The sequence below is a fragment of the Oryzias melastigma genome, linkage group LG20, assembly GCF_002922805.2.
Source record: "Oryzias melastigma strain HK-1 linkage group LG20, ASM292280v2, whole genome shotgun sequence".
Lineage (NCBI taxonomy): Eukaryota > Metazoa > Chordata > Actinopteri > Beloniformes > Adrianichthyidae > Oryzias > Oryzias melastigma.
Window position 1 is genome coordinate 15491720 of NC_050531.1, and position 9889 is coordinate 15501608.

Genomic DNA, 9889 nt, shown 5'->3' on the forward strand with positions numbered 1-9889 from the left:
TGAAGCCTCTGTTTCCAAAATCTTCTCTGAGGGGGCGTGGCTTTTGGTCCTGAACTGAGCAGCCCCGCCCCTGTCTGATTATGATAACTCTGAGTCTTGTTAGCGTAAATCTTCACCGCTGCTACATAAAAATGTCGAGCAATATCAATGAGTGCATGTGCAGCAGAGCTGTTGTGACGTAAAGAAGGCTCAAACAGAGTCTGTCTGCGACAGTCTGACAGTGATTTACAAGGAGAAATGCAAAAACAAAATGATTTCTTCTTACATTTGCTGTTTTTCATAAGAAAAAATGCCACACATACATGTTAAAAACTCAAAAAACAATAATTTCATCAGAGGGGGGCTTCAAGCCATTCAGAGTAAACTGTATCCATATATATATAGTATTACCATGTATTACCATTGGAACACTAAAAAACAAATTAATTATGAAATATTAGTTATTTTTATGAATTTTTTCCAACCAGGAGGTAAAATGTCTCGATTCCTGAAGCTCTGCCTACTGCTGTGTGTGGGTGGCGCCCATTTCATGATGTCATGGTGTCTAAATATTCCATTTTCTCCCAAAGATGGATGCAGATACCATATATCTGCCTTTAGTAAGCCTGGCTATCGCTACACCAGTTCACAACGCAAATACATGCAGCCTCTTTTTTTTTTACTCTAAAACATATCAAGACTAATAAATCCTAACTAATAACAGTATATGTGTAGACTTCATTTGTTTGAACTTGTATGAAATATAGCTCCATACATTTTCTCTTATTGTGTGTTTCATTCAAACTTGTTTGGCCTGAACCACAATCCTAGCTAACGAGGAAAATATCATACGACCACCTAAACTTTAACCCCTATATTGTGTTTGAGTCCAAAGTGACCCATTTTCAAGTGAAGTGTAGTTTCAACTACATAAATAATAAAAGTAAAGACAAACAGAGTTTTAGCAACATAGTGCAGGATGAGTTAATCAGCACTTGGACCGTTCCATCCCGCCTGGAAAACAATGCAGGAGGCCGATTCCAAAACATTAGCTTGAAGCGCAGCATGAGGTAAGCAAATGCTTACGGTGGCAAATAGTCAGAAAGAGCTGAGAAAAACAGAGACTAAGGAGGGTGGACAAGTAGAATGACTTATTCAAGGGGGGAAGTGGGCAGCAAGAAACATGAAATTAGCACAAATAGATTATCTGTCGGGCACAGGCAGGCCGAAGAGCAAGCCAAGCAGTGTGGAAGGAGGCAAAAAAAAAGTGGATCGACCTCTTGTTTGTTCCTCCCGGAGGGGAGTTCTTATGGAGCCATCACTCACCAAACTGCTGATCTGTGGCTGGAACAGCTGTATTCAAAGCACGCGTGGCACCCAACTCCACAGCAATTACAGTCCTCCAATCACGTGACCCCGCGCACAGTGATGGAGTGCCGCGTCTCCTGCAGATGGAAGATTTCTGCAGATGGAACGCTTTTGTTTATCTTTGTTTGTTAAAGGGAAGTGTTACAGTGGATTTGATCCTGCAATGTTGCACAGTGCTGAGAATTGATCTTTTAGAAAGCACAATGCACATGTCATGGACACCATGCATGGCTGTGGCTGCAGCTTTTGCTGGATTTATGCTTGAAAAATGTGAAATTAAAGGGAAGTCAGTAAAAAAAATAAAAAATCATAATATACAGCCATCATCTCCATGAAGGAATTTAACCAGAAAGTTGTATTTAGGTTCTTCATCTCAAATCTATTTAGGGTCTTTTAGACTTATCCGGCCCTCGACTGCTGCTATGAGAACGCTAAGATCTGAGTTTAGCATAAAGGAAGAAGCAAACAAATGCTTCAGAGTAGAGGTGTCCTCCACCTTCATGACCCTCAGCTGTGCTCCAGATCCTCTATGACCTTCCATACTATTTTTTTTTTTTGATTACCAGTCTTAAAATAGACTCAGAATTTCACACACCTTTTTTCACACCAAAGCTACTTTGGCTACATGACAAAATGTTAGCGTTTCGACAGCAAAGTAACTTTGAATTACCGTATCTCTTTGAGTGCTGACGAAATTAACAAAATTCCAACAGATTCAGACGTAGTGAAAAAGATAATTTTTCTGTGTCAGAAGTTGAAGGAGTTTTGTCAATAGTGAAAATATTTTTTGTTCGTGTAAGTGTTCCGTAATAGAGCAAGGCCAGTATTGTCCATGTCAGAATCTTCATAACTTCATAATCAAAATTATAACACTACTGGGAATGTTAAAAAAAAAAAATATCATAGGGGGACTTTGAGGGATAATGCCTGACAAAGTGAGCATTATCATGAATTAATGCACGCCATGGAAGCCTGCACTGTCTGATGCTAGGTCGAGGACAGTTGCTTCCACGAAGTGCATTAACTTCTGATAATCCCCACTTTGAAGGGCATTATCCCACTTGTAACATGGTCATTTACAAAAGAAATTGATCAAATTTTTCACTTTTTTTTCAGTACTAAAGCTCCAAAATATAAGCCTTGCAGTAGATTTGAATTGCACATAAAAAGCTTTATAAAATGTAAGCATTTATTTTGGGCTATACAGAACAAATCACTGTTTGCCTGACAGAAGTTAAAAAAGTCAAGAGCGTGCAATAACTGGGTTGCTCCCTCTGCAAAAATGATTGACTTCCTTTGCAATGAATGTAAGGGAAGCACTCTGAAGATTGCAGCAAAAACTTCAAAAATAGAGTAAAGTTCCTAAAATGAATTTCACTTTAAGTGAAATGTCAAGTGCTGGAGATCAAAGAAAGCAAAGCTTGCGAGGGAACATGGAGCATGCCGTCCCACATTCCCTGAACAGGTCTTCCCCTTTACCTCAACCTAAGTTAACATGACTTTAACTTTTATTTCATTGCAAAAGCATGCTTTCTGGTGAGAGGATTTTTCATAATAAGGCAAGAGACCTGGAGCCTTACCCAAGAGAGATGAATACATAGAAAAAGACAGGGACGGGACAGGGGTAAGGGGGCAGAAAGATATCGTTTAGTATTCTGAATCTCCTGCAGCTTTAATTACATTGTATTGATCACAGAAAGGATGGAAAGGGATGGGGAGTGAGGGGGGGTACAGTTGACAAAATAATTGCAGGCTGTAGATACAGTAGGGCATAAAAAACAGATGAATATAAAGCAAAGTCCTACTGCAAATTATTAGAAAATAATTCTGCTAATCGAGCTTATAGTCTCTTAGCCCAACAGGGAGGAGTGGAACTCATTTGAATCACAAACTGATGCCTATTTGGTATTGGCACCCATCTCACAGCTGCTCTGCGGCTTTAATTTGAAATTCCAGGCATCGATTTTTATCACCCCGAGTGAATTGGATTTGCTCCTTACGTGTGATAAACAACAACAGCGTGGTCATGCGCGGCGTGAGAGATGCAAAGACGACTGAAGCGCTTTCGCTGCTCTCCAAGGTTCAACCTATTTGGTGAAAAAGTTGTGGAAAATATTGCTTCCCGCACTCCAGAGGTGGAAAATCTACACGCTCTGTGAGGGTACTTCCTTCTAGTCGCACCCCCCACTCAGGCGGACGCTGGGTAATTCAAAAGAAGAGCTAAACACGCCAGATTCGACCTCCCTGGCCTTGCAAAATCTCTCCCAGAGAGTCTCTCGCAATTCCGTTCTGGGGGGGGTTAAGGAGCTTACGTCTTGTATTCGACGCACGGACAAAAGGGGGTGAGCAGTGATTCGCCATGGGAGGCAAGGAGAAAGCGGAGCGGAGCGAAGCTCGGCTGCGCAGACGGAATCTCATTACTGCTGAACTGTGCGTTACCTTCGGTAAACAGTGGGAAACATTTCTCAGGCGAGCTTCGGTCTAAAAGCAGCAGGCTGCTAAACGACCGCGGCCCCGATGGCACGGCGAAGCCATCGCTCAAGTCTTACAGCCCCACAGGGAGGCATGAGTCGGGTCATGATTAGTCAGACTGAATAAATAATCTGCGTTTATGACAGGCCTCTTTATTCCAACGTGTGCTGAATAGATGCCCTGTCCAACTCCTATGTGTGAGTAAATTCCCTCCAGTTATTTTTACTCAACGACCTTCTCAATCACAAAAAAAAAAAAAAAATTTACACGAGGAATTCATTATCTTAGCCTGTTGTGCTCTGGGGTACCTGTCCATTTAGTCCACGTGGAAGTCAGGGATGTAGGGTCAGGAGAGCCATCATCCTGTACCTCCATCATAGAGTGCAAACTAACAATAAAATAAATATCTGTCCACTAATCTGTACTATTAGAGCCGTTTATATACAGGATGGCACAAGTCTCCATCAAGAACCGAACCATATGTAACACTTAAATTAAATTGTAGACTGTACGACAACACAGTTGTATGTCTATATTACATTACGTAAGTGATAATGCTCTTCAAGGTGTGCATTATCAGAAATTAATGGTAGTAATTAATTGACAGTTGCTTCTGTAAAGTCAAATAATTTCTGATAATGCACACCTTGAAGAGCATTATCTTGCTTATACCAAGGTCACTTAAAAAGAGTATTCAATCAATTTTTAGTACTTTAATTTAGCTATTTTTTAGGCTTAAATTGCTATTTCACAAAAAAAGCATACTATTGAGATACGTGGTGCGACGCGTAATGACTACAGAGTCCATACCAGACTTGCACTGCAGCAGCAAAGGAAAGAGTTACGCTAAACATCAAGATAAGTTTCAAACCATCAGTTCAGTTACTATGGCTACCAACTGGCATTTAGACCAGCGCTATGATAGAGTGTTCGGCTACGTGACTGAAACTTCTTGCATTGTGCATTATCACTGTGGATTATCTCTTTAATCCACACCATCAGAATTGAGTATGAACATGACCGTGGAATAAATTATATTTCCATTACACCAACTGAAATGTTTTTTCTTCTTTGTTACTTACTAGCAAATTAGAAAATATATATATATATTTTTCTTTGCTTGTTTGTAGATGTTTTGCAATACAAATTATATGTTGAACCAAAATCAAACCAAAAATTGAGGCTTGAACCAAATTATGGAGAATGTGAATTGTTGCATTTTTATACTCTAATCGTTGTATTTTGCCTATTTCCTGTGCAACTACTGCATAAGCTGTGAGGTGACTGCCTCATGTTAGATGGCACAGTTCCATTCCAACTGAGATGACTTAGCTTACTTAGCTTATGCTGATAATGTAGCATTTGGAGGCAGGCAGTCGCTGCCTCAATGTAATATGTAAATAGTATTTACTTATTTAGCACTTTACTATCTTCATGGAAGGCCCAAAGCACTTTACAGTCACAGTCCTATTTACCCATGTAGACACAGTCAGACACTCATGGTGACTCCGGTACCAGGATTCAGTGACTTGCCCAAGGAAACTACGACAGATGAGCAGGAACCGAACCAGCAACTTTTTGATTAGAGGTCGACTCCTCCATGGCCGCAGCTGAAGAGGATGCATTTGTTCTCAGCTTTCTCTCCAGTTGTTGCGAATAAAGTTAAATAGAAATCTGTTATTTTGTGTTTTTGTCTCACTGAAAAAAATGCCAGCTGTGATATTTAAAAAAAAATGTTTCAAAGTTGGATTTCAAATCAAAACGTGAAGTAATAATCAAAGGTGTATCAACACAACTTAATTGAGACTGAGAAACAACTAAAACGAAATTACTTTTATGCTAAAGTCACGCAAATTATGGCCCTGAAGATTTGTGTGTGTGTGTATACAAACGTGCATCCTCCATGGCGCCTCTAGTCTCTTATTTTAGTCTCTCTGTTGCATCCAACTTTGTGTTTTTGGAGGCATACAGAAGCGCTATACATTTTACATTCCTCTTTGGCTCACAATGTTGCAATGCAATGTTTATAAAAAACAAGGCTGATATGAGATATGAAACAGTTAGTGGTTGGTTAATATATTGGGTTTGTGTCCCAGCAATTCTACATTAACCGAGCCATGTCACCTGCAACACCTAAATAATACGCTATTAAGCTACATTCACACAGTCATTGGAAAAATGCGTTTAAGTTACCACTTCCAATGAAAAGTCCATGCAAGTGCACACAGACACATTCTGGGGTTCTGAGTTCAAAATCCATGTCTAAGGGGAGTTACACAAGTATCTACGTCAGTATCTACGCAAGTATCTACGTCAGTATCTACGCCAGTATCTACACCAGTATCTACGCCAGTATCTACGTCAGTATCTACGCCAGTATCTACTCCTGTATCTACGCCAGTATCTGCGTCAGTATCTACGTCAGTATCTACGCCAGTATCTACGCCAGTATCTACGTCAGTATCTACGCAAGTATCTACGCCAGTATCTACGCCAGTATCTACGTCAGTATCTATGCCAGTATCTACGTCAGTATCTACGCAAGTATCTACGCCAGTATCTATGTCAGTATCTACGCCAGTATCTACGCCACTATCTATATCATTATCTATGCCAGTATCTACGTCAGTATCTACGTCAGTATTTACGCCAGTATCTACGCCAGTATCTACGCCAGTTTCTACATCAGTATCTACGCCAATATCTACGCCAATATCTACATCAGTATCTACGTCAGTATCTACGTCAGTATCTACACCAGTATCTACACCAGTATCTACGTCAGTATCTACGTCAGTATCTACGTCAGTATCTACGCCAGTATCTACGCCAGTATCCACGCCAGTATCTACGTCAGTATCTACGCCAGTATCTAGGTCAGTATCTACGTCAGTATCTACGCCAGTATCTACGTCAGTATCTACGTCAGTATCTACGCCAGTATCTACACCAGTATCTACACCAGTATCTACGTCAGTATCTACGTCAGTATCTACGCCAGTATCTACGCCAGTATCTACGTCAGTATCTACGCCAGTATCTACATCAGTATCTATGTCAGTTTCTACGCCAGTATCTACGCCAGTATCTACATCAGTATCTACGTCAGTATCTACACCAATATCTACGCCGGTTTCTATGCCAGTATCTTTGATGGTATCTATTCCAGTATCTATGTCACTATCTACGCAAGTATCTACACCAGTATCTGCATCACTACGTCAGTATCTACACCAGTATCTTCACCAGTATCTATGTCAGTATCTATGCCAGTCTCTACAACATTTTTTGAGCACTATTTCCAAAATGTGAGGCCACTGATTGTGTGTTGAAAGTTAAACTGGGTCAAACTTTGACCAATTAGGGACTCTAATTTGATAGTGACGTATGGATGATGTCCCCTTTAATTCAGGAAAGAAAGTTATTCATGAAGGAGAAATTAATATCTGGGCTTTGTTGCCAGTTGGAATTACATGATACCAAATCTAAGACATATATCGGAATAGAATAGAAAATCTAGAGCAAGATTTGCATTGCTTTGACGATGGCGGACATGTGCAGGTAAAATGTCGAAAAGAAGAAGAAAAGCCCCTTCCTGCTTGACACATGTGGACACCAATGACTAAATGTGCTTCCTGCTATCTTATGGGGTCCAGATGATCCGACCCTTTTATTGATGTGTGATCCCTCCCATGACAAAGGTGGACAGGATTTTATGTCTGCCACGGACACCAGTGAAGATAAAATCCTTGAAAAAGAGAAGTTCAGCTCGCTGCCTTGTGGGGTCCAGATGACCCTTCTTTTAACCTGAACATGGGTAAACAAGGGTTACAAAGATACATGCCTGGTGTTTCCGTAGCTTTTGCAAAACAGTAACTCTTCAACCATTCATGTGATCAATGTGAATCAGCAGATTCTTACACAGAGAAAAGCGACTTTTCATTTTGGCTTTAGAGGCACAAGCTACTTTTCTCTGAGACAGAATCAGTTGATTTACGTTGATTTCATTAGCACTTTACTACTGTAAAGCATGGGTCTCCAAACTATGGCCCGCGGGCCGGACTCAGCCTTCCTCCACATTTGGCCCAATCCCCAAACACTTTCTTTTTTTTTTTTTAATCTTGCTGATCGAGACCCACATAGAACGTGACTTTTTATTCCACTTTCTGCAGTCTGAACTATGACAGTAGAGGATAGACTATTTATTGGTTTCATTTTTAAAATGTGTAGTATTTTTTTCTGTAAAGAATTATTTAAATTTTGGCTATGCGTGGCTCTCTGGAAAACCGTAAATGTTTATGTTTAGGCTGTGGTTGTTAAATTTGTCTCTGTTAGCCTACAAACCGACCCTGGCCACACATCAGAGAAGAAAACTCGCAAGAAAAAGTTTGGGGACCCCTGATGTAAAGTGCTACATTTCAGCACAAAGTTGTTTTTCTCTGCTTCCAAATCCACTGAAATTACATTAATTGCATAAACAGAGAGTTAAGCTAGTCAAATGAATGTAAACATTTTAGCTAGATCTCTATTATCAAAGGGTTAAGGACATCAGTAAATTAGATTTTATTGAAAAGCATAAAGTGCCCTCATCGTTATTAATGTCAATAGCCTAACCCCGGCTTAAAATTCCCCACCATTTTGGTCTCCCATGAGTCTCTGCTGCTGTTTGAAGCCACTAAAGCAGACACTCCTTCTTATCTTCCAGCTGAGGCCCGCTGCCACACAGCCGCCGTCTGGCAGCTCCACTTCAACACTTCTACCCACTCCTTTGAGTTGTTGTGACGTTCCGCCAGTCTGTGCGGCGAGTCTCTCGTGTGTGAAGAGTAAAACAAGAGTAATTAAATGTTCTCCACTTCAACGCCGCAACCACACAAACCTCGGGGAGATTGAAATAAAAAAAAAACCCACACAGTGTAGAACGGATCCACTTAGGCCCATGCCCCAGTGACTCTCGCCGTAGCATCAGGAAGCAGCAGCTTTTGTCGCTCATGTTTAGGCTAACAAGATAATAGCATCTTGTTTCCGTGTTCCCGTGACCTTGCGTGGGTTGTGTAAATCCGGCCGTAATTACGGAGCGCGGCGACCTGATGGTTGAAATGCAACATCTGATGTTTTTTGCACAGGCCAGCGGACAGCTAAGTGAATTTGCAGTCAAGGAAAAAAAAAACAAAACTGTAAGCAGCTTGGTTAATTAAGACACGCTGACAACTGTTATACTCCACGCAGCATTATGGATCTGCTGCCTAATTGGAGCGAATGGTTAATAGTGAACACACTTTTCTTACAAATGGGAAGCTGCACTACATTTGTAGAGGAATCAGAGATGGAACCAGAGGAATAAATGTTAGAAATCCTAAAAAAATACACAAATAAGAAAACAATATGAAAAATGCAACTACTGTTTCTCTTTTTTTATATTTTAACTGTTTATCTGTGACCAGGGCTGAGGATTTCCAAGTTAACAATTTAATAAAATTTACGAATTTCAAATCCAAAACATGTTCAGATCACTCACAACTTAACCCTATATAATCATTTGTATATTTTAAGCATGCATTTCTTTCATTAGCATGTTTAAAACGGTCCTCATAACCTAGTACATGTTTTCTAGCTTGTAGTTCATTATCTGTCCACTAGAGGCAATAGAAGGTCTCATTTCAAAATGGCAGCCTCCATGAAATCCCAAAAGCTCTTTTGGCGGAAAAAGTTTAGGTAAATTTCAAGACCTTCTGGAGAGTGTAGTTTATCTAATTTTTTTTTATTACTACGTACTGCATTTAAAAAATTTAATATTTGTTGAAAATTGTTAAAAATTTGAGACAGTGAGGAAATAAGGGGCTTTTTTCCTGAACACTCAGATCAATGTTTCAAAATAGCATTGTTTGAGCAAAAACTTTTAATATCACTCAAGATATCATAGTTATTATGATTTAAATCTCATAAAAAGGTATACTTTTTTGTCGATTTTATTAAGGGATTTTAAAAAAACATCTTAATTTCACTAAAAAAAAAAGAATTTTCTGTCACTTCAAGGATGTATTGTGCTTTACAGGAATAAACTCCACAACAG

The 9889-nt window shown here is 39.9% G+C and overlaps 1 protein-coding gene across 4 annotated transcripts in view; it reads right to left on the reverse strand.

Annotated features, from left to right (window-relative positions):
* ntng1a (netrin g1a) overlaps positions 1 to 9889 on the reverse strand; it is a 156233-nt gene that overhangs the window by 70149 nt on the left and 76195 nt on the right. The gene's annotated exons all lie outside the window — the stretch shown is intronic.